Here is a 27,244-nt window from a genome sequence, read left to right on the forward strand (position 1 = left end):
TTTCCTGCTTTGTTGAAGATTATTTGACCATAGAGTTGAGGGTCCATATCTGGGCTCTCTATTCTGTTCCATTGGTCTTTATGTCTGTTTTGTGCCAGTACCATGCTGTCTTGGTGATCACAGCTTTGTAATATAGCTTGAAATCAAGCAACATGATGCCCCCAGCTTTGTTTTTCTTTTTCAACATTTCCTTGGCGATTTGGGGTCTTTTCTGATTCCATACAAATTTTAGGATTGTTTGTTCCAGCACTTTGAAAAATGTCATTGGAATTTTGATTGGGATGGCATTGAAGGCATAGATTGCTCTGGGTAGCATAGACATTTTAACAATGTTTATTCTTCCGATCCATGAGCATGGACTATTTTTCCATCTTTTTGTGTCTTCTTCAATTTCTTTCATGAGTGTTTTGTAGTTCCTAGAGTATAGATTCTTTACCTCTTTGCTTAGGTTTATTCCGAGGTATCTTATGGTTTTGGTGCTATTGTAAATGGAATCATTTTGCTAATTTCTCTTTCTACAGTTGCATTGTTAGTGTATAAGAAAGCAACTGATTTCTGTGCATTGATTTTGTATCCTGCCACATTACTGAATTCCTGTATGAGTTCTAGTAATTTGGGGGTGGAGTCTTTTGGAATTTCCATATAAAGTATCATGTCATCTGCGAAAAGAGAGAGTTTGACTTCTTCTTTGCCAATTTGAATACCTATTATTTCTTTTTGTTGTCTGATTGCTGTTGTTAAGACTTCTAGTACTATGCTGAACAATAGTGGCGAGAGTGGGCATCGTTGACGTGTTCCTGATCTTTTTTTTTAATTTTTTTTATTTAAAGATTTTATTTATTTATTTGACAGAGAGAGACACAGCGAGAGAGGGAACACAAGCAGGGGGAGTGGGAGAGGGAGAAGCAGGCTTCCCGCCGAGCAGGGAGCCCGATGTGGGACTCGATCCCAGGACCCTGGGATCATGACCTGAGCTGAAGGCAGTCGCTTAACCAACTGAGCCACCCAGGTGCCCGACGTGTTCCTGATCTTAAGGGAAAGGCTCTCAGCTTTTCCCCATTGAGGATGATAATCGCTGTGGGTTTTTCATAGATGGATTTTATGAACTTGAGGAATGATCCCTCTATCCCTATACTCTGAAGAGTTTTAATCAGGAAAGGATGTTGTATTTTGTCAAATGCTTTTTCTGCATCAATTGAGAGGACCATATGGTTCTTCTCCCTCCTCTTATTAATGTGTTCTATCACATTGATTGATTTGCGAATGTTGAACCACCCTTGCATCCCAGGGATAAATCTCACTTGGTCGTGGTGGATGATCCTTTTAATGTATTGTTGGATCCTATTAGCTAGGATTTTGTTGAGGATTTTGGAATCCATATTCATCAGGAATATCGGTCTGAAATTCTCCTTTTTGATGGGGTCTTTGCCTGGTTTAGGGATTAAGGTAATGCTGGCCTCATAGAATGAGTTGGGAAGTTTTCCTTCTGTTTCTATTTTTTGAAACAGCTTCAGTAGAATAGGTATTATTTCTTCTTTGAATGTTTGGTAGAATTCCCCAGGGAATCCATCAGGCCGTGGACTCTTGTTTTTTGGGAGGTTTTTGATCACTGCTTCAATCTTGTTACTGGTTATTGGTCTATTCAGGTTGTCAATTTCTTCCTGTTTCAGTCTTGGCAGCTTATAGGTTTCCAGGAAGGCCTCCATTTCATCCAGATTGCTCAGTTTATTGGCATATAGTTGTTGATAATAATTTCTAATAATTGTTTCTACTTCTTTGGTCGTGATCTCTCCCCTTTCATTCATAATTTTATTAATTTGGGCCTTCTCTTTTCTTTTGGATAAGTCTGGCCAGTGGTTTATCAATCTTATTAATTTTTTCAAAGAACCAGCTTCTAGTTTCGTTGATCTGATCTACTGTGTTTCTGGTTTCTAATTCATTGATTTCTGCCCTAATTTTAATTATTTCTCTTCTAATGCGTGGCGTAGGCATTGTTTGTTGCTTTTTCTCTAGTTCTTTAAGGTGTAGAGCTAGTTGGTGAATTCGGGATTTTTCTATTTTTTTGAGTGAGGCTTGGATGGCTATGTATTTCCCCCATAGAACCGCCTTTGCAGTATCCCATAGGTTTTGGACCGATGTGTTTTCGTTCTCATTGATTTCCATGAATTGTTTAAGTTCTTCTTTGATTTCCTGGTTGACCCAAACATTCTTGAGCAGAGTGGTCTTTAGCTTCCAAGTGTTTGAATTTCTGCCAAATTTTTTCTTGTGATTGAGTTCCAGTTTTAAAGCATTGTGGTCTGAGAATATGCAGGGAACAATCTCAATCTTTTGGTATCGGTTGAGACCTAATTTGTGACCCAGTATATGGTCTATTCTGGAGAAAGTTCCATGTGTGCTCGAGAAGAATGAGTATTATGTTGTTTTAGGGTGGAATGTTCTGTAAATATCTATGAGGTCCATCTGGTCCAATGTATCATTCAAAGCTCTTGTTTCCTTGTTGATTTTCTGCTTAGATGATCTTCCCATTGCTGAGAGAGGAGTATTGAGGTCTCCTACAATTAACGTATTGTTATCAATATGACTCTTTATTTTGGTTAACAGTTGGCTTATGTAGATGGCTGCTCCCATGTTGGGGGCATAGATATTTACAATTGTTAGATCTTCTTGTTGGATAGATCCTTTAAGAATGATATAGTGTCCTTCTGTGTCTCTTATTACAGACTCCATTCTAGCCATTGTCTTCACAATTGCTAGCCTGAATTCCCTCTCCGACATCTTGGTTATATCTGCATCCATTTGTAAATCTGCAGCATAAGTCATAATCTCTGAGTCTTTTCTATTTTGGGGGCTCCTCCTCCTAGTCATTCTGTTGATGGGTGTTTGAGGGAATGTATAGAGTCCAAATTATTGATCACAACCCAAGCAAGATGCACCTGTTTTCTTGGGACCTTAGGGTTGCTGGCCTCTTGTTTTCCCAGCCTGTCTTCTGCGGGAGGGGCCTGCTGTGCTGTTACTCAGGCAACCCTGTTTGGGCGGAGTTGCTCTGCCCCCCTGTGGCAGGGGGATGGGTTCAGCAGGAATCAGTCTTTGGGGCTTTTGTTCTCTGGCGGCTTTCTGTGTCTCTTCCGTAAGTCAGAGCAGAAGAGACCATTTCCAACCCTCTGCCTCAGAGCAGAGAGACCGCAGTCTGTTCTTCAGTCAGCTCTCCAGGCCACACCATCTCCGTTTCTGTCGGGGCTGCTATAAACTGCAGCATCCTGGGTTGTGCGCCCCTCCGCAGCACTCCCAGTCCTGCCTCCAGGTCGGGCACGTCTCTGCCCTTTGTGCTTCTAAAACCGCCAGCCACTCCCAGTTCTTGCACGCAACCCCACTGCTTGGGCCCGGGGGCTGCCCTAAAGTCCTTTCCCCGCTGCTACCGGTCTGCGAGTCTGTGCCCATCCGCAGCGCGCGAGGCTGTCGCTCACCGGCGGGGTAGGATCCCCAGGGCCAGGCTCCCTCCCGCTGCCGTTTATCCTCCGATATCTGCCTGCGCGGAATCACGGCTTCCCGCTTCATACCTCAAAACCAACCGCCTGCGATATTCTGCTTGTAGAGATCCAGATCTTCTTACATCTCAGGCTGGTTTTGTAGGTGCTCAGAGTGGTCGGTAGATATGCAGCTCAATTCCAGGGACCAGTTGAAATAGGGTCCCCTACTCCTCGGCCATCTTTCCCCCCTCCTTATCCTGAAAGTAGGTGTCTTAAAACTCGTAATATTACTTTAAGTTTAAATGTTTTATTTACATCTAAACCGAATTTAATATAATTCTACTTTCCTGATTTTAATGGAAACAAGCTTATCAATATTTTCAAAATCTACTTGTAAAAAAATTTACCATTAAAAGTTTGTAAAAACATGTATATAGAGGTGCATATTTTTCCTTTCACCTCGGGCTTCACCATTTCAACATAGCACTGTAAAAACCTAACTCCAGAGCTTAAATAATTGGGCTATAGCTTTGGCCAAAATGAATACTTTTAACATATCAGTTTTTCATCCCTTCTCTTCTCTTCAAATTATTCTACATTATTTAGTTTTAGGATGTAAAATAGGAGGTATAGTTTCTTCTTACTTTGTAACTATCTTGTATGTAAAACATCATATAGTAAGTAACTTTTCAGAATATATTACAGATTACTTAGTTTGCTAGCCTGTACTCGCATCAACCTATCAACAATTTACATTAAAAATTTGTCTGCAGGTGCCTGGCTGGCTCAGTTGATAGAGCATGTGACTTTTAGTCTTGGGGTTGTGAGTTTGAGCCCCATGTTGGGTATAGAGATTACTTAAAAAAATTTTTGTCTCAACCCAAATGTCCATGAACAGATGAGTGGATAAACAGAAATGTGGTATATGTACACAATGTAATACTATTCAGCACTGAAATGGAATGAAGTCCTGTTATGCACTCTAACATGGATGAAGCTTATAAATGTTAATCTAAGTGGAAAAAGCTAATCACAAAAGATCACATATTGTATGATTCCACGAACATAAAATGTCCAGAATAGGCAAATTTAGAGGGACAAAGGGGTGCATGGGTGGCCCAGTTGGTTAAGTGTCTGCCTTCAGCTCAGGTCATGATCCCAGGGTCCTGGGATTGAGCCCTATGTGGGGTTCCATGCTCAGCGAGGAGTCTGCTTCTCCTTCTCCCTCTCCCCCTGTTCCTACCACCCCCACTTGTGCTCTCTCTCACATTCTCTGTCTCAAATAAATAAAATCATATATTTTATATATAATATGTATATATATTATATATAAAATCATGTATCATATATATCATATATATAATGATGGTAGGGGGAAAATGGGATTGACTATTAATAGGTATGGGATTTCTTTTTAGGGTGATGAAAATATTCTAAAATAGTTTGTGGTTATGGTTGGAGAGTTGAGTTATACATTTTAAGTGGGTGATTTATATGATATATGAATTATATACCCAGAAAGCTATCGTACATAAAACAAAAACAACCCATCCCCCATCAGTCCCTATTTCACTCAAAGCACACACAAACACAGATGCACCATCCATGAATCCAATCCTACTTGTTCAGGTCATGATTCACCACATCTTGAGAACCTTCCCTGACCTCCAGGCTGAGTTAGGGATTACTCAACAATCCCACATTCCTCCTTTCTGCTATCACAGCACACTTCACATACGGCATTTGTACTGCTGCATGCATGACTCCCTGGGGATGGAGGAGTCAGACATAGTCTTGCCTTGAAGAGCTCAACTATAAACATGATCTGAAGGGCAAGATCAAAGCTAGAGGGTGTTTGGGGAACAAAGGAAAAAAAGTAGTCAATTCCAACTTGGTGGGTTGGGATGGGATTAAAGTGTAATAAGAAAGGCATCCTTGAGATGTTTAGGAATCAGTTGTATCTTGAAGGATGAATCAGACTTGGACAGGCAGACATTGAAGCAAGGTTAGGAACATCACATTGGGAATCATGGAAGTGACTCAGGACCAGGAGTCAAAATCCTCACTCTGCCCCGTGTAACACTTGGAAAGTCCCTGCTCCTTGCTGGGCCTCAGGTTCCTAGAAATTAAAGGTAAGTGTTTGACTAGGTGGTATCTGATACTCTTGCTACTATGCTGAGCTCCTATAGTCTTATGTTCCCCTATATTATTTCATTGATTCAGCAAATATGTATTGATCACCCATTATGTGGCACTGAGAATACAACATAAGGGTACAACATAAGGCATTTTTATGCGGCTGGGGTGAGTGTCATCAAGGTCAAGTGCAAGCTGCTATGAAAGTGAGTAACAAGGAGATGTGCCCAACTGAGAAGGAAGAACACTCTTTCTGAGACTGTGGCATTTGAACTGAGATCTGAAGGATGAGGAGAGTGGGTGTGTCCCATACCAGGTAGAGGGGGATAGCACACAAAAAAGGTCATGGTCATAAGGGATGAGGCTCAGTTGAGGGGCTGAATGGAGCCAAGTGACACAGCAGTGGAAGTAGGAATGGGGCTGGAATGCGAGTGATAATCAGATCACCAAGAGCCTTGTAAGTCACAGAAAGAACTTTGATCTTTCTCTTAAGAGTAATGGGATGTGGAAGCAACCTAAGTGTCCATAGATAGATGAATGGATAAAGTAGGTGTGGTATATCATACAATAGAGTATTACTCAGCCATAAAAAAGAATGAAATCTTGGGGGCGCCTGGCTGGCTCAGTCACCAGAGAATCTGACTCTTGATCTTAGGGTCATGAGTTCAAGTCCCACGTTGGGTGTAGAGATTGCTTAAAAAAAAAAAAAAGAATGAAATCTTGCCATTTGCAACATGAATGTACCTAGGAGGTATATTGCTAAGTGAGGTAAGTCAGACAGAGAAAGATAAATACTATATGATTTCACTTATATGTGAACAAACTTCTAGTTATAAAATAAATAACAGAGATCAAAAGTACAGCATAGGGAATATAGTTAATATTGTGATCACTTTGTATGGTGACAGATGGTAACTATACTTACCATGGTGAGCATTTTATAATGTATGTAATCATTGAATCACTCAGTTGTACACCTGAAACTAACATAATATTGTATGTCAACTATACTTTTAAAATGTGAAAAAAAGAGTAATGGATGGATAAACAAAAAGTGGTATATTCATTAAATGGAATATTATTCAGCCATAAAAAGGAATAAAGCACTGACCCATGCTATATTATGGATGAATCTTGAAATATTACAAAATCTTGAAAACATTATGCTAAATGAAAGACCACATATTGTATTAAATGTCCAGCATATGCGAATCCATAGAGAATCCATGAAATACTCTAAATTTGAAGTAGGGCGAAAAAAAAGTTTCAAAAAAGGAAAAGAAAAAATACCCAACTCTTTCGGTGTTAGTGTTAGTGAAGGAGAGCCACGTGGCATGGTGTTTGTAGTTGAAGGGTGTATAGGGAGTTGTAGGAGCCTTTCCCTTTAGAAAGCATCTTGTTTGCCGCACAATCCAGACTCAGCCTCAGCCCTCAATGGTGGACAGGAGGTGTTTCTTAACAGCTTCCTGGATAGTCACATACTACAAGGTAACTCCTTTCACCATCCAGGAAAGAGTACAACTTATTTTCAATTAGACTGCAAATGCTACATTTTATTGATTCATAGAAGAATTTTTGTTATACTATGTTTCAAAATCTCCTGTTTGTTCAATTCAGTAAATTAAAAGGCCACTTTTATTTTTGTTGGTCTAGCTTTTGTGTGTGTGTTTAAAAATAACACCAATGAAGAGAGAAGCATGTTGTTAAAATTCTGATTTAAAAAATAGTGCTGCCAAGACTCTTTTGTGGTTTCAAATAGAAGAGCTAAAATATAAGAATCTATAATTTAATAATTATCTACCCTCTGAATTTAGAAACTCTAAGAATGAAACATAATTCTAAAAATTCAGTTATAAAAATTATCAGCCTTAACACTCAAAAAGACATCTTTAGTAGATTCAAAGAAGGATATAAAATATTTTAATATCTGATATTACTATTTGAGGAGACATAAACTAGCTGGCAAGTTTAGATCTCCTCAAGAATACTGGTTTCCTAAAATTTACTTTGCAACTTGGTTTGTTAAAGCACATGATATCATTTATGGCTTAAATAATCTATACTTAGGGAAAGGGACAGGAAAACTGTGTTTATTCTTTAAAATTAAAGCTTTCTATATCTTGAATTTTAAAAATTTCAATTTTGACCTTGGGTATAGGAAAAATTTTCAATACTCTTCTATTATTTTCTTTCCAAAACACCTTTCTCTATTTAAAAATATTCGATGGCACCTACTGCCTGTAGAATCAAGCCCAAATCTTAGCTTGGCATTCAAAGCCTTCCACAATCTGGTTGTCTATTTTTCTAGTCTTATCTTCCATCATTCTGTCCCTTGCCAGACTCCCACTCCTGCTACATGAGACTAGGATTTAATCCCGAAACAAGCTCCCTCTTGCACGTGGATGTGTAATGCTGACCTCACTGCCTAAGTAGCCCTTCTACTTCTCTGCCAAGCAAAATACTGGTCATAGGTCAAGATCTAGCTCAGATTGCTTCTATCATACTACAACAAGTTCTTAAATGATTTCCCTGCAGTCCATCTTGTATATCACCTCTAAGCCAATCTTATTAAAACAATTGTTTTTATCCTTTTTTTTATAAAGATTTTATTTATTTATTTGACAGAGAGAGAGACAGCGAGAGCAGGAACACAAGCAGGGGGAGTGGGAGAGGGAGAAGCAGGCCTCCTGCCGAGCAGGGAGCCCGATGTGGGACTTGATCCCAGGACCCTGGGATCATGACCTGAGCCAAAGGCAGACACTTAACAACTGAGCCACCCAGGCGCCCTGTTTTTATCCTTTTATTATCAGCCAATGACTGGGAGTTCTAGTTCAGTATAGCAAACTAAACAATTTAGATGTGGGAAATTCTTCAGCATGTGACTCTTAAGAATGAGGACATTCTCCTACATTATAACAAAATAACCACATTCATGAAATTTAACATTGATATAATATTACTAATACATACTTCATAGTCAAATTTCCCCAATTGTTCCAATAATGTTCTTTATAGTGAGAGAGAGAGAGAAAGAGGTCTAGTCTCCAATCAAGTATATCATGTTGCACTTAGCTGACATGTTTCTTTAGCCTCATTTAATAAAGAACAGTTCCCTAGCCTTTTATTGGTTTTTCATGACATGGTTGTTTTTGGAGAATCCAGGACAGTTGCTTTGCAGAATATTCCTTAATTTGGGTTTATTTGATTGTTTTCTCATGATTAAATTTAGGTAATTTGGGGAGCACCTGGGTGGCTAAGTTGATTAGGCATCTGCCTTCGGCTCAGGTCATGATCCCAAGGTCTTGGAATCAAGCCCTCCGTCGAGCTCCCTGCTCAGCGGGGAGCCTACTTCTCCCTCTCCCTCTCCCTCTGCCACTCCCCCTTCTTGTGCTCTCTCTCTCAAGTTAATATGTAAAATCTTTAAAAAAAAACTTAGGTAAAATTGGAGGGGGAGGGCAGGAATACTGCACAGGAATTGTGTCCTTCTCAGTGCATCATAATGGGAGGCAAATAATGTCAATTGGTCCCATTTTTGGTGAAATAAATTCGATTACTTGGTTTTTAGAAGTCAGCTCTGGTGAGGGATGTCCCAGCCTGAAAGGCGCTCAGGTGGCTAAGTGGGGCAGAATCCTAGGTGGGACAGTATGATCTCAGGACTCACAGGAAGACCAGGCATGCCTGAGTGCAGCAGAGTTCCTAGGCATCAGAGCACAGAAGCTGGCTGCAAGCAGTGAGCCCAGGAGTGGGCTTTCAGTTTGGGGTTGCCATAAACCGTGAACCGGAATACAGTCAGGCGACTGCTCTCCATGCAGGGGTCCAACAAGCAACAGAACTGACAAGACCCCCATTCCTCACCTGGGAGGAGTGGCACAGGAGCACACTGCAGGAGTCTGTAAGGTTTGGAGACTAGAAAAGGGGTCGTGTGCCTGAGATAGAAATGCCCGGTCACAGACTGGGTGAGCACAGACTACAGACAGAGACCAATGAAGCAGGAGTGATTGACTGCTTTTCCCTGGGGTGCACTGAGGAATGAGGCCCTGAGCTTTCAGCTCCAGGGCCAGAGATTCGGAGGCTGCCATTTTCATTCTCATCCTCTAAAGCTGTGCAGAAAGCCTTTGGGAACAAAAGCCACATAGAGAAAACCAGAGCAGCTTACTTAGCCTGGCCCCCTGGCAAGGGCAGTGCAATTCCTCCCAGGGCAGACTCTTGAGAATCAGGGAAACAGGCCCCTCCCCAAGAAGATCAGCAAGAACATCCAACCAAGACCAAGTTTACTGATCAATGAGAACTGCAAAACTCCAGTGCTAGAGGAATATAGCATATAGAATTTGTGTTTTTTTCTCCATGATTTTTAGTCTTTCAATTTTAATTTTTTTCTCTTTCCTTTTTCAACCAATTTCTTATTTTATCAATTCATTTTTAAATCTTTTTTAATTTTCATTTTTGTAGTTACATTGTATCCCTTCATTGTATTTAATTTTATTTTTGTATATATATTTTCTTTCATTACAATTTTGGGATGAAGTTTCTTCTAACAGACCAAAATACACCCAGAATCTAATGTATGGCTCTGTTTTCTTCACCTATCTGATCGTATTTCATACTTTTTTTTTCTTCTTTTTTTTTGTTAAAGTCTTTTTTAATTTTCATCTTTACAGTTACGTTCTATCCTTTCAATGTATTTAATTTTATTTTTGTGCGTGTGTGTATATATATGTATATATATATAAAAGTTTTTCTTTCCTTATAATTTTGGGATCGAGTTTTTAATAAACAGACCAAAATACACACAGGATCCAGTGTACTGCTCTATTCTGTCTGCTTGTCTGATTATATTCTTTTTTTTTTTCTTTCTTTTCTTTTGTTTCTTTAAAAAAATTTTTTTTTTCAGTCTTGGGTCTCTTCTGATTTGTTTAATGTATATTTCCCTGGGGTGGTTGTTGCCATTTTAGTATTTTGTTCTATTGTTCATCTGAGTGCATCTTGGCATTGGACAGGAGTCTGTAGGGTTTGGAGACTACAAAGGAGGTCATATGCCTGAGACAGAAATGCTTGGACAGAACGACAAGACAGAAAAACTCACCTCAAAAAAGAGAACAAGAGGCAGTACTGACTGCCAGGGACCTAATCAGTATGGACTTAAGTAAGATGTCAGAACTAGAATTCAGAATAACGATTATAAAGATACTAGCTGGGCTTGAAAAAAGCATAGAAGACACTAGTGAATCCTTTTCTAGAGAAATAAAAGAACTAAAATCTATTCAAGTTGAAATAAAAAAGGCTATTAATGAAATGCAATAAAAAATGGAGGCTCTAGGGATGCTTGGGTGGCTCAGTTGGTTAAGCGTCTGCCTTTGGCTCAGGTCATGACCCCAGGGTCCTAGGACCGAGTCCCACATCAGGCTCCTTGCTCAGCAGGGAGCCTACTTCTCCCTCTGCCTGCTGCTCACCCTGCTTGTGCTCTCTCTCTCTCTGACAAATAAATAAATAAATAAAATCTCTTAAAAAATGGAGGCTCCAACTGCTAGGATAAATGAGGAAGAAGAGAATTAGTAATATAGAAGACAAAATGATAGAGAATAAAGAAGCTGAGAAAAAGAGAGATAAACAACTACTAGATCATGAGTGGAGAATTTGAGAGATAAGTGATACCATAAAGCAAAACATTAGAATAATTGGGATCCAGAAGAAGAGGAAAGAGAGAGACGTGCAGAAGGTATATTGGAGCAAACTATATTGGAGAACTACCTTAATCTGGGGAAGGAAACAGGTATGCAAGTCCAGGAGGCACAGAGAGCCCACTCTCAAAATCAATAAAAATACGTCAACACCCCGACATATAATAGTAAAACTTGCAAATCTCAGAGACAAAGAGAAAATCTGAAAGCAGCTCAGGACAAGAGGTCTATAACCTACAAGGGTAGAAACATTAGATTGTCAGCAGACTTATCCACAGAGAGCTGGCAGGCCAGAAAGGAATGGCATGATATATTCAGGGTGCTAAATGAGAAAAATATGCAGCCAAGAATATTTTATCCAGCTAGAATGTCATTCAAAATAGAAGCAGTGATAAAAAGCTTCCAGGACAAACAGAAACTAAAAAAAATTGTGATCACCAAATCAGCCCTAGAAATATTAAAAGGGATCCTTTAAGCAAAGAGAGAGCCCCAAAGTAACATACACCAGAAAGGAACAGAGACAATATACAGAAACAATGACTTTGCAGGTAATACAACAACACTAAATTCATATCTTTCAATGGTCACTCTGAATGTAAATGGGCTAAATGCCCCAATCAAAAGACACAGGTATCAGATTGGATAAAAAAGCAAGACCCATTGATAGGCTGACTGCAAGAGACTCATTTTTCGGCCCAAAGACACCTCCAGATTTAAAGTGAGGGGGTGGAAAACCACTTATCATGCTAATAGACATCAAAAGAAAGCTAGGGTGGCAATCCTTATATCAGACAAATTAGATATTAAACCAAAGGCTGTAATAAGAGATGAGGAAGGATACTATATCATAATTAAAGGGTCTATCCAATAAAAAGATCTAACAATTGTAAATATTTATGCCCCTAACATGGCAGAGCCAATTATATAAGCCATTTAATAACAAAATCAAAGAAACACATCGACAACAATACAATAATAGTAGGGAACGTTATCACCCCACTCACTGCAATGGACAGATCATCTAAGCAGAAGATCAACAAGGAAACAAGGGCTTTGAATGACATACTGGACCAGATGGACTTCATAGATATATTCAGAACATTGCATCCTAAAGCAAAAGAATACTCATTCTTCTTGAGTGCACATGGAACATTCTCCAGAATAGATTACATATTGGGTCACAAATCAGGTCTCAACTGATACCAAAAGACTGGGATCATTCCCTGCATATTTTTGGACCACAATGCTTTGAAACTAGAACTCAATCACAAGAGTAAATTTGGACAGAACTCAAATACATGGAAGCTAAAGAGCATCCTACTAAAGAACGAGTGGGTCAACCAGAAAATTAAAGAAGAATTTTAAAAAATTCATGGAAACAAATGAAAATGAAAACACAACTGTTCAAAACCTTTGGGATGTAGCAATGGTGGTTCTAAGAGGGAAGTATATGGCAATACAAGCCTTCCTCAAGAAACAAGAAAGGTCTCAAATATACAACCTAACATTAAACCTAAAGGAGCTGGAGAAAAAACACCAAATAAAGCCTAAACCCAGCAGAAGAAGAGAAATAATAAAGATTAGAGCAGAAATCAATGAAAGAGAAACCAAAAAACAGTAGAACAGATCAACAAAACTAGGAGCTGGTTCTTTGAAAGAATTAATAAGATTGAGGGGTGCCTGGGTGTCTTAGTTGTTAGGCGTCTGCCTTCAGTTCAGGTCATGGTCTCAGGGTCCTGGGATCGAGCCCCACATCAGGCTCCTTGCTTGGCGGGAAGCCTGCTTCTTCCTCCCCTGCTCCCCCTGCTTGTGTTCCCGCTCTCGCTGTGTCTCTCTCTGTCAAATAAATAAATAAAAGCTTTAAAAAAAAAAAGAATTAATAAGATTGATAAACCCCTAGCCAGACTTGTCAAAAAGAAAAGAGAAAGGACCCAAATAAATAAAATCATGAATGCAAGAGGAGAGATCACAACCAACACAGAAGAAATACAAACAATTATAAGAACATATTATGAGCAACTATATGCCAATAAATTAGGCAATCTGGAAGAAATGGATGCATTCCTAGAACATATAAGCTACCAAAACTGAAACAGGAAGAAATAGAAAACTTGAACAGACCCATAATCAGCAAGGAAATTGAAGCAGTAATCAAAAATCTCCCAACAGGGGCGCCTTGGTGGCTCAGTCGTTAAGTGTCTGCCTTTGGCTCATGTCATGGTCCCAGGGTCCTGGGATCAAGCCCCACATCAGTCTCGCTGCTCGGCAGGAAGCCCGCTTCTCCCTCTCCCACTCCCCCTGCTTGTGTTCCCTCTCTCGCTGTGTCTCTCTTTGTCAAATAAATAAAATCTAAAAAAAAAAAAAAAATCTCCCAACAAACAAGAGTCCTGGGCCAGATGGCTTCTCAGGGAAATTCTCCCAAACATTTAAAGAAGAATTAATACCTATCCTTCTGGAGCTGAATCGAAATGGAAGGAAAACTTCCAAACTCTCTATGAGGCCAGCATTACCTTGATCCCCAAACCAGACAAAGACCCCACCGAAAAGGAGAATTACAGACCAATATCCCTGATGAACATGGATGAACATGAACAAAATTCTCACCAAAATACTAGCCAAGGATCCAAGAGTACATTAAAAGGATTATTCACCATGACCAAGTGGGATTTATTCCTTTGGTTCAACATCCACAAATCAATCAATGTGATACACGACATAAATAAAAGAAAGGACAAGAACCATATGATCCTCTCAATAGATGCAGAAAAAGTATTTGACAAAGTACAGCATTCTTTCTTGATTAAAACTCTTCACAGTGTAGGGATAGAGGGAACATACCTCAATATCATAAAAGTCATACACATAAAGCCCACAGCAAATATTCTCAATGGGGAAAAACTGAGAGCTTTCTCCCTAAGGTCAGGAACATGGCAGGGATGTCCACTATCACCACTGCTGTTAATTATAGTACTAGAAGTCCTAGCCTCAGCAATCAGACAACAAAAAGAAATCAAAGGCACCCAAATTGGCAAAGAAGAAGACAAACTCTCACTCTTTGCAGATGACATGATACTCTATGTGGAAAACTCAAAGACTCCAGCCAAAATTGCTAGAACTCATACAAGAATTCAGCAACATGGCAGGATAAAATCAATGCACAGAAATCAGTTGCATGTCTATACACTAACAATGAGACAAAAGAAAGAGAAATTAAGGAGTCGATCCCATCTACAATTGCACCCATAACATACCTAAGAATAAACCTAACCAAAGAGGCAAAGGAACTGTCCTCAGAAAACCATAGAACACTCATGAAAGAAACTGAGGGAGACACAAAGTAATGGAAAAATGTTCCATGCTTGTGGATTGGAAAAACAAATATTGTGAAGATGTCTATGCTACCTAGAGCAATCTACACATTCAGTGCAATCCCTATCAAAATACCATCAACTTTTTTCACAGAGCTGGAACAAATAATCCTAAAATTTGTATGGAACCAGAAAAGATGGTTCCTGATGGCTATTCCCTGAATAGCCAGAGGAATGTTGAAAAAAAAAAGACCAAAGCTGGTGGCATCACAATCCCAGACTTCAAGCTCTATTACAAAGCTGTAATCATCAAGACAGTATGGTACTGGCACAAAAACAGACACATAGATCAATGGAACAGAATAGAGAGCCCAGAAATGGATCCTCAACTCTATGGTCAACTAATCTTCGACAAAGCAGGAAAGAATGCCCAATGGAAAAAAGAGTCTCCTCAACAAGTGGTGTTGGGAAAACTGGACAGCCACATGTAGAAGAATGAAACTGGACCATTTCCTTAAACCATACACAATAGACTCAAAATGGATGAAAGACCTAAATGTGAGACAGGAATCCATCAAAATCCTAGAGGAGAACACAAGCAGCAACCAATGTAACCTTGGCCACAGCAACTTCTTGCTAGACACGTCTCCAAAGGCAAGGGAAACAAAGGCAAAAATGAACTACTGGGACTTCATCAAGATAAAAAGTTTTTGCACAGCAAAGGAAACAGTCCAACAAAACCAAAAGGCAACCGACAGAATGGGAGAAGATATTTGCAAATGACTTATCAGATAAAGGGTTAGCATTCAAAATCTATAAAGAATTTATCAAACTCAAAACCCAAAGAACAAATAATCCAATAAAGAAATGGGGAGAAGACAGGAACAGACATTTCTCCAAAGAAGACATCCAAATGGCCAACAGACACATGAAAAAATGTTCAACATCCCTCAGCATCATGGAAATACAAATCAAAACCACAATGAGATAACACCCCACACCAGTCAGAATGGCTAAAATTAAAAAGTAAGGAAAAGACAGATGTTGGTGAGGATGCATAGAAAGGGGAACCCTCTTACATTGTTGCTGGGAATGCAAGCTGGTGCAGCCATTCTGGAAAACAGTATGGAGGTTCCTCAAAAAGTTAAAATGGAGCTACTCTATGACCTGGCAATTGCACTACTGGGTATTTACCCCAAAGATACAAATGTATTGATCCAAAGGGCCATGTGCACCCCAATGTTTATAGCAGCAATATCCACAATAGCCAAACTATGGAAAGAGCCCAGATGTCATCAACAGATGAATGGATAAAGAAGAGGTGGTATAAATATATAAATATACATATACATACATACACACACACACACACACACACAATGGAATCCTACTCAGCCATCAAAAAAACGAAATCTTATTATTCACAACGACGTGGATGGAACTAGAGGGTATTATGCTAAGCGAAATAAGTCAATCAGAGAAAGACAATTGTTATATGATCTCACTGATATGTGGAATTTAAGAAACAAAACAGAGGATCATAGGGGAAGAGAGAAAATATAAAACAAGATGAAATCAGAGATGGAGATAAACCATAAGAGACTCTAAATCATAGGAAACAAACAGGGTTGCTGGAGGGGGAAGGAGGTGGGGGGACGGGGTAACTGAGTGATGGACATTAAGGGGGCACATGAGGTAACGAGCACTGGGTATTATATAAGACTGATAAATCACTGACCTCTATCTCAGAAATCAATAATACATTATATGTTAATTAATTGTATTTAAATTAAAAAAATAAGAAAACAAATTTGATCACTTTGATCACTTTTAGTTTTCAGTGGAAAAGTAGTTTCTTCTCTTTTTGTACATAATCTATGAATATGTACAGATACTTTGAGACTGTGAATATCATGTTCTCAACTATCTTAAACTTAGTGTTTTAGTACACATTGACTTCTTGCATAAATCATTACTAAGCAGATTGCAAATAGTGATTTCTTAATTCTATCATTCTTTCTACATTTATCAGTTGGCTTTCTGTCCTTACCACTTTAATTTTTTTTAAAGATTTTATTTATTTATTCGAGAGAGAGAGAATGAGAGACAGAGAGCATGAGAGGGAGGAGGGTTAGAGGGAGAAGCAGACTCCCTGCTGAGCAGGGAGCCCGATGCGGGACTCCAGGATCATGACCTGAGCCGAAGGCAGTCGCTTAACCAACTGAGCCACCCAGGCGCCCACCACTTTAATTTTTTAAAAAAGTTATCAGGATGGATTCATGGATCCTTTTTTTTTTTTTTCCTTATGTTAATCCCCATACATTACATCATTAGTTTTAGATCATGGATCCTTTTTTACTCAATATGTTACAATTTATTATTACTCAAATTTCCCCTAATTTGACAAGTGGGAGCCTCTTTAAACTAGCTCAGGTGTCCTTCTGACATAGTCCCATCAATTTATGAGTACGCTCTTACTTTAGGTGCAAGAAAATGTTTCAGGTTTACTTCATACTTTCCTTGCCCCAGTCCTATAATTAATCATTTCTTTCTTTTTTTTTTTTTTAGGATTATTTATTTATTTATTTGACAGAGACACAGCGAGAGAGGGAACACAAGCAGGGGGAGTGGAAGAGGGAGAAGCAGGCTTCCCACTGAGCAGGGAGCCCAATGTGGGGCTCGATCCCAGGACCACGGGACCATGACCTGAGCCGAAGGCAGATGCTTAATGACTGAGCCACCCAGGAGCCCCTAATTAATCATTTCTTCAAGGAATATTGTTCTTTTGAGTGGAGAATAGTTTTTAGAAACCAAGTCTGGGCATTAACTGTGTTGATACATGGGATGAGGTATCAGTATTAGGAAATATAGTATGAACACATATAGTATAAAGATACTAATGCTAAAAATAGTATTACAAGTATCAATGTAAATAAATAAATACACGCACAAACACACAATGTATATACATACATACTAATACTTCTAATTCCAACCCAATACTACATCACAGGCTTTTTTTCTTTTCTTCTGCAACCCTAGTCTGCATGAAGGTCAGCTAAGTCTCCTCTAAGAAGTGATATTTGAGATGAAATCAGAATAATATTTAAGAGCCAGATATATAAACTCTAGAAGCAGATCTTTACAAGCAGACAGAACAAGTACAAAGGCCTAAGGCAGAAATAAGTGTGGTACATTGGAGAAATGGAATGGCCAGGGTGGATGGAATGTATTGAACAAGGAAGTGTTTCAAAACCAAGTCAATGAGGCAGGAAGCAGTTGCCTCACATAAAGCTGTATAGGGTATGTTAAGGAGTTTGGAATGTATTTTAGCACAGCAAAAGGACATTGGAAGTTTTTGAGAAAGGGATTATGGTAATCTGATTTATATTTCAAAATATTACTCTGGATGTTGTATAGAGAATGAATTGTTCAAGGGCAAGAGAAAAAAAGCAGGGAAATAATTATGACACGTGACAAGATAAAATGATGACTAAAATTAGAGTAGCAACAGATGAGATATAAGAGAATAAATCTGAGGGATATTTTGGAGGCAGAGCTAACAGGAATAATCCTGAATTTTCAAATGGTTTTTATACATCTACTATGTGCTATGCATTGTGGTAAATCCTGGGGATAGAAACATTAAGACGAGACAAACCCTATTTGTAAGGGGTTCATAATCTAGTGGTTGGGGGATAGATACATGAATAACTTTAATGTAGTGTGATGAACACATAACCATAGAGTTAACAATAACATCTATTGAATTCAGTACTAGATAAAGTGTAAGTACAGAGGAAGAAGGAAATGACTGTGCCTGAATGCAGAAAGTGGTTATAGAAGACTTCATAAAGGACATAGAGAACTGTCTTTTTTTCCAGTTTGTTGAGATATAATTGACATATAACATTGTGTAAGTTTAAGGTGTACAACATGCTAATTTGATAAATATATATTGTAAAATGATTACCACCATAGTGTTAGCTAATACTTCTATCACGTCCCATATTACCATTTCTTTTTTGTGATGACATTTAAGATCTACTCTCTTAGCAACTTCTAAATATGTAATATTACGAGTATTATTAACTACAATCACCATGCTGTACATTACATCCCCAGAACTTATTATTCTTATAACTAGAAGTTTGTACCCCTTGACCACAAAGAACTATCTTCTAAAGATAAAGGAGTGCAGAATAAAATAGACATAGGTGGATGAAACAGCTTGGTGAATTCCAGAAATCCTTAGGATGACTAGAACCTAGAGTTTAAGAAAGGGATTCGAGTTAGGTGGAAGCAATTGAGGGGTTTTAAGTGAGGTGAGATAATATTAGATTTGCATTTATAAAGTATCACTCTGGTTTTATAAGAAAAAAGATTTGAGAAATAGGTTGATTTCCCCAACTGAGTTCTTGAAAGAAGTTTCCACACTACAGAGGTGGGAAGGGAAATTCAGTTTGGTGATTTTTTTTTTAATTCCAGTACAATTAATTACAATATAGTGATTCAACAGTTCCATATTACTCAGTGCTCATCAAGATAAGTGTACTTTTTTTTTTTTTAAAGATTTTATTTATTTGAGAGAGAGAATGAGAGAGAGAGAGCACATGAAAGGGGGGAGGGTCAGAGGGAGAAGCAGACTCCCTGCTGAGCAGGGAGCCCGATGCAGGACTCGATCCTGGGACTCCAGGATCATGATCTGAGCCGAAGGCAGTTGCTTAACCAACTGAGCCACCCAGGCGCCCAAGATAACTGTACTCTAAATCCCCTTCACCTGTTTCACCCATGCCCCCACTCACCTCCCCATCTGTTCGTTCTCTGTAGTTAAGAGTATGTTTTTTGGTTTATCTTTTTCTCCTTCTTTGTTTGCCATTTTGTTAAATTCTACATATGAGTGAAATCATATGGTATTTGTCTTTCCCTGACTGGCTTATTTCGCTTAGCATTATGCTCTTTAGATTCATCCATGGTGTTGCAAATGGCAAGATTTAATTATTTTTGTGACTGAATAATATTCCATTGTGTGTGTGTGTGTATACATATATGTATATGTACCCCAATAAACAGAGGGGGTGAATGGATCCTTTTGAATGCATGTTTTTGGATTATTTTTGGGTAAATACCCAGTAGGGTGATTACTGGATCAAAGGATAGCTCTATTTATAATTTCTTGAGGAACCTCCATGCTGTCTTCCAAAGTGGCTGCACCACTCTGCATTCCCACCAACAGTGGGATTCCTTTTTCTCCACATTCTCGCCAATACCTGTTACTTTTTGTGTTTTTTATTTTAGCCATTCTAACAGGTGTGAGGTGATACCACATTGTGGTTTTGATTTGTATTTCCCTGATGATCAGTGGTGTTGAGCATCTTTTCATGTGTCTGTTGGCCATTTGGATGTCTTCTTTGGAGAAAGGTCTGTTCATGTCTTCTGCCCTTTTTTTTTTTTAAAGATTTTATTTATTTATTTATTTGAGAGAGAGAGAGAAAGAGAGCACAAGCAGGGGGAAGCGGCAGAGGGAGAGGGAGAAGCAGACTCCCACCAAGCAAGGAGCCCAATGCAGGACTCGATCCCAGGATCCCAGGATCATGACCCAAGCTGAAGGCAGATGCCCAACTGACTGAGCCACCCAGGCGCCCCCTTCTGCCCATTTTTAATTGGACTATTTGTTTTTTGGGTGTTGAGTTGTATCAGTTCTTTATATATTCTAGGTATTAACAACTTATCAGCTATGTCATTTGCAAATATCTTCTCCCATTCAGTAGGTTATCTTTAGTTTTATTTGTTGTTTATTTTGCTGTGCAGAAGCTTTTTATTTTGATGTAGTGCAATAGTTTATTTTTGCTTTTATTTCCCTTGCCCAAGGAGACATATCTAGAAAGATGTAGCTACAGCCAATGTCCAAGAAATTACTGTCTGTCCTCTCTTCTATGATTTTTATGATTTCAGGATTCACATTTAGGTCTTTAATCCATTTTGAGTTTATTTTGGTGTATGGTGTAAGAAAGTGGTCCAGTTTCATTCTTTTGCATATAGCTGTCTAGTTTTCCCAATACCATTTGTTGAAGAGACTGTCTTCTTCCCATTGGATATTCTTTCCTGTTTGTCGAAGATTAACTGACCCTATAATCATGGGTTTATTTCTGGGCCCTCTATTCTGTTCTATTGATCCATGTGTCTATTTTTGTGCTGATACTACAGTGTTTTGATTACCCAAGCTGTATAGTATATCTTCATATCTGGGATGGTGATGCTTTCAGTTTTTTCTTTTTCAAGCTTGCACTGGCTATTTGGGGTCTTCTATGGTTTCATACAATTTTAAGATCATTTGTTCTAGTTCTGTGAAAAATGCTGTTGGTATTTTGATATGGATTGCATTAAATCTGTAGATTGCTTTGGGTAGTATGGACATTTTAACAATATTTCTTTTTCCAATCCATGAGCATGGAATATCTCTCCATTTTCTTGTGTCATCTTCAATTTCTTTCATTAGTGTTTTATGGTTTTCAGAGTACAGGTCTTTCACCTCCTTGGTTAAGTTGATTCCCAGTACTTTACTATTTTTGGTGCAATTGTAAATGGGATTGTTTTCTTAATTTCTCTTTCTGCTATTTCATTATTAGTGTATAGAAATGCAACAGATTTCTGTATATTTGATTTTGTACTCTGTGATTTTACTGAAGATCCATTTATTAGTTCTAGTATTTTTTTTTTCTGGAATCTTTAGGTTTTTTTATATATAGTATCATGTCATCTGCAAATAGTGAGAGTTTTACATCTTTCTTACTAATTTGGATGCCTTTTATTTCTTTTTGTTGTCTGATTGCTTTGGCTAGGATTTCCAGTACTGTGCAGTGAGAGTGGACATCCTTGTCTTGTTCCTGATCTTAGAGGACAAGCTCTCAGTTGTTTGTTTGTTTTTACCAGTGAGGATGATGTTAGCTGTGGGTTTTTCATATATGGCCTTTATTACATTGAGGTATATTCCTTCTACTTTGTTGAGGGTTTTTAACATGAAGGGATATTGTACTTTGTCAAATGTTTTTTCTGCATATATTGAAATGATCTATTGTTTTTATCCTTTCTTTTGTTGATATGATGTATTATGTTGATTGATTTGTGAATATTGAACCATCCCTGTATCCCAGGAATAAATCCCCCTTGGTCATTATTAGTGGTTGTTTTAATGTATTGTTGGATTTGATTTGCTAATATTTTGTTGAGGATATTTGCATCTATGTTCATCAGAGATATTGGCCTGTAGTTCTATTTTTTAGTGACTTTATCCAGTTTTGGAAACAGGATAATGCTGATTTTTTTAATTAGTATCAGTATTTGTTTATTCTGGGAACTCACATCTGACTTTTTATATTTTTCGTGGTACTTCTGTGGATTTTAAAATATAAAAGCAAGCAAAGCAGATATTTTCCCCAAAGAACACAAGCTTTACTGCTTTCCAGTTTTTTTGTTTTTAATCTCTGGGCTGCTAATGCAGATATTATCATAATCTTCAAAAGCATCTGACCATTTCTTGAAGACACAACTTAATGCATCAGCTTTGACAGATGCTTTTATTTCCAACTTTATAGAGGTAAAACTGAAAAATAAAATTGTATATATTTAACATGTACAACATGATGATATACGCACACATTGTAAAACATTTACCACAATTAAGTTAATTAACACTTCCATCACCTTCCATAGTTACCTTTTTTTTAGTGTGTTTGGTGAGAAAGTTTAAGATCTACTCTCTTAGCAAATTCCAAGTATACAATACAGTACTGTTAACTATAGTCACTATGCTGTACATCAGATCCTCAGGACTTACTCATCTTATGCTTGAAAACTTGACTGTTGACTAATATCTCCCCATTTCTCCAACCCCAGCTCTTGGTAATGGTGATTCTACTTTCTGTTTCTATAAATGCATTTTTTTTTTTCAGATTTCACATGTAAGTGATAGCACATAGTATTTGTCTTTCTCTGTTTGGCTTATTTCACTTAGCATAATGCCTTCCAACATTCCAGTGTGTGTGTGTGTTATTTTCTTTAGTCATTCATTCATTGATGAATATTTAGGTTGTTTCCAAGTTTGGGCTATTGTAAATAATGCTGCAAGGAACACAGGGGTACAGAAACTTCTTCAAGATACTGATTTTGTCATTTAAAGAAGAATTAATACCTATTCTTCTGAAACTGTTCCAAAAAATAGAAATGGAAGGAAAACTTCCAAACTCATTTTATGAGGCCAGCATTACCTTGATACCAAAATCAGACAAAGATCCCATCAAAAAGGAGAATTGCAGACCAATATCCCTGATGAACATGGATGCAAAAATTCTCACCAAAATACTAGCCAATAGGATCCAACAGTACGTTAAAAGGATTATTCACCACGACCAAGTGGGATTTATTCCTGGACTGCAAGGTTGGTTCAATATCTGCAAATCAATCAATGTGATACAATACATTAATAAAAGAAAGAACAAGAACCACATGATCCTCTCAATAGATGCAGAAAAAGCATTTCACAAAGTACAGCATCCTTTCTTGATCAAAACTCTTCACAGTGTAGGGACAGAGGGTACATACCTCAATATCATAAAAGCCATCTATGAAAGACCCACAGCGAATATCATTCTCAATGGGGAGAAATTGACAGCATTCCCCCTAAGGTCAGGAACACGGCAGGGATGTCCACTATCACCACTGCTATTCAACATGGTACTAGAAGTCCTGGCCACAGCAATCAGACAACAAAAAGAAATAAAAGGCATCCGAATTGGCAAAGAAAAAGTCAAACTCTCACTCTCTGCAGATGATATGATACTTTCTGTGGAAAACCCAAAAGACTCCACTCCAAAACTGCTAGAACTCATATAGGAATTCAGTAAAGTGGCAGGATATAGAATCAATGCACAGAAATCAGTGGCATTTATATACACCAACAACAAGACAGAAGAAAGAGAAATTAAGGAGTCGATCCCATTTACAATTGCACACAAAACCATAAGATACTTAGGAATAAATCTAACCAAGGAGGCAAAGAATCTGTACTCAGAAAACTATAAAATACTCATGAAAGAAATTGAGGAAGACACAAAGAAATGGAAAAACGTCCCATGCTCATGGATTGGAAGAACAAATATTGTGAAGATGTCAATGAGACCTAGAGCAATCTACACATTTAATGCAAGCCCTATCAAAATACCATCCACTTTTTTCAAAGAAATGGAACAAATAATCCTAAAATTTGTATGTAACCAGAAAAGAGCCTGAATAGCCAGAGGAATGTTGAAAAAGAAAACCAAAGCTGGTGGCATCACAATTCCACACAATTCCACAAGCTCTATTACAAAGCTGTCATCATCAAGACAGTATGGTACTGGCACAAAAACAGACACATAGATCAATGGAACAGAATAGAGAGCCCAGAAATGGACCCTCAACTCTATGGTCAACTAATCTTCAACAAAGCAGGAAAGAAGGCCCAATGGAAAAAAGACAGTCTCTTCAACAAATGGTGTTGGGAAAACTGGACAGCCACATGCAGAAGAATGAAACTGGACCATTTCCGGGGCGCCTGGGTGGCTCAGTTGGTTGGGCGACTGCCTTCGGCACAGGTCATGATCTCAGGGTCCTGGGATCGAGCCCTGCATTGGGCTCCCTGCTCAGCGGGAGGCCTGCTTCTCCCTCTCCCACTCCCCCTGCTTGTGTTCCCTCTCTCACTGTCTCTTTCTGTCAAATAAATAAAATCTTAAAAAAAAGAAGAAAAAAGAAACTGGACCATTTCCTTACACCATACACAATAGACTCAAAATGGATGAAAGACCTAAATGTGAGACAGCAATCCATCAAAATCCTTGAGGAGAACATGGGCAGCAACCTCTTCAACCTCAGCCACAGCAACTTCTTCCTAGAAACATCACCAAAGCAAGGGAAGCAAGGGCAAAAATGAACTATTGGGACTTCATCAAGATAAAAAGCTTTTGCACAGCAAAGGAAACAGTCAACAAAACCAAAAGGCAACCGACAGAATGGGAGAAGATATTTGCAAATGACATATCAGATAAAGGGCTAGCATCCAAAATCTATAAAGAACTTATCAAACTCAACATCCAAAGAACAAATAATCCAATCAAGAAATGGAGAGAAGACAGGAACAGACATTTCTCCAAAGAAGACATCCAAATGGCCAACAGACACATGAAAAAGTGCTCAACATCGCTTGGCATCAGGGAAATCCAAATCAAAACCTCAATGAGATACCACCTCACACCAGTCAGAATGGCTAAAATTAACAAGTCAGTAAACGACAGATGTTGGTGGGGAGGCAGAGAAAGGGGAACCCTCCTACACTGTTGGTGGGAATGTAAGCTGGTGGAACCACTCTGGAAAACAGTATGGAGGTTCCTCAAAAAGTTGAAAATAGAGCTACCTTATGACCCAGCAAATGCACTACTGGGCATTTACCCCAAAGATACAAAGGTAGTGATCCGAAGAGGTACGTGCACCCCAGTGTTTATAGCATCAATGTCCATAATAGCCAAACTACAGAAAGAGCCAAGATGTCCATCAACAGATGAATGGATAAAGAAGATGTGGTATATATACACAATGGAATATTATGCAGCCATCAAAAAAAATGAAATCTTGCCACTTGCAGTGATGTGGATGGAACTAGAGGGTATTATGCTAAGCGAAATAAGTCAATCAGAGAAAGACATGTATCATATGACCTCACTGATATGAGGAATTCTTAATCTCAGGAAACAAACTGAGGGTTGCTGGAGTGGTGGAGGGTGGGAGGGATGGGGTAGCTGGGTGATAGACACTGGGGAGGGTATGTGCTATGGTGAGCGCTGTGAATTGTGCAAGACTGTTGAATCTCAGATCTGTACCTCTGAAACAAATAATACATTATATGTTAAAAAAAAAAAAAGAAGATAGTAGGAAGGGAAAAATGAAGGGGGGGAAATCGGAGAGGGAGATGAACCATGAGAGACTATGGACTCTGAGAAACTGAGGGTTCTGGGTGGGGGGATGGGTTAGCCCGGTGATGGGTATTAAAAAGGGCACCTTCTGCATGGAGCACTGGGTGTTATACGCAAACAGTGAATCATGGAACACTACATCAAAAGCTAATGATGTAATGTATGGTGATTAACATAACAATTAAATGAAATTTTAAAAAAAGATACTGATTTTGTTTCTTTCAGATATATATCCAGAAGTAGAACTGCTGGACAATATGGTAGTTCTTTTAATCTTTAGGGAACCTCCATGCTATTTTCCATGATGGCAGTAATAATTTACATTCCCACCAAGGATTCCCTTTTCTCCACATCCTTGCCAATACTTGTTGTTTCTTGTGTTTTTTATTTTAGCCATTCTAACAGGTGTGAGGTGACATCTGTGACATCTTGTGGCTTTGATTTGCATTTCCCTGATGATTAGTGACTTTGAGCACCTGTTGGCTATTTGTATGTCTTCTTTGGAAAAATTTCTCTTCATATCTGCCATGGCTCACTCTTGAACTATTACATGCATAGGTGAAAATCCAAGGTATCCTGGGGCAAAACAACAGCTGGAGAGCTGAAAGAACCAAGCAGATACTTCAGTTATTGTCTACCACAGTGGAGACAGATTTAACCTATATAAGCTTACTTGATTTAAGAGAAAAAGCTCTAAGACTGACAAATAGCTCTAACTTGAATCATCACCATATAGAGATGTGGTTCCTCAACCGGTTCCCAGATTTGAGCTAGTTCTCAGGCTCAGAGCCTTTTAGATAAAAGATGGCCTTTGAGGAAAGGCCCAGCTGCTTTGCTAAAAATTTACATTGCAAATTTTATTACATAGTAAATCTTCCTCCTACACTTCCCCCCAAATATTTGCAGCCATTTGCCAGTGTGAGAGTGCATTGAGCTAAGGGAAATACCCAGATTTAAAAAATAGATTACCAGATACGGGCTGTGAACTGACACTAATTCCTGGAGATCTGAAATGTCACAGTGGTCCCCTAGTCAAAATAGGGGCCTATGGAGGTGTAGTTTTAGATTGGTCCATCTCAGTGAGCCCAGTGGGTTCCAAACCAAACCTGTGGTTATTTCCTCCAGTCCTAGAAAGCGTAATTGGAATAGTCATACTTAGCAAATGACAAAATCTCCACACTGGTTCCCTAACCCATAGAATGAGGGCTAGTATGGTAGCAAAAACCAAGTGGAAGCCACTAGAACTGCTTCCCCCTCCCAAAATAATAAACCAAAAGCAATACACATAGAGAGATTACAGATTAATGCCACTCGAAAGATTCAGGAGTGGTGATTCTTACCATATCTCTTTTCAAGTTGCCTATTTGGCCTGTGCAGAAGACAGATAAATCTTAGAAAATGAAAATGGATTGTTCCAAACTACTTAATCAGGTAGTCCCTCTAATTATAGCTACTGTTCCTGGTGTTGCTTCATTGGTGGAGCAAATCAATACTTTCTCTTGTATATGCTATTCACCTATTCCTCCAGCAAATACTTTTTTCTTTATTCCTGTTAGCATGGACCACAAGATGCAGTTTTATTTCATCTCTAAGGGTCAGCACTAACACCTTCACTGTTCTACTGCAGGGCTAGATTATCTCTCTAGCTCTCT

The sequence above is a fragment of the Mirounga angustirostris genome, unplaced genomic scaffold (genome assembly GCF_029215605.1).
Source record: "Mirounga angustirostris isolate CCGP_5_RB_7025 unplaced genomic scaffold, mMirAng1.0.hap1 SCAF_4, whole genome shotgun sequence".
NCBI classification, from domain to species: domain Eukaryota; kingdom Metazoa; phylum Chordata; class Mammalia; order Carnivora; family Phocidae; genus Mirounga; species Mirounga angustirostris.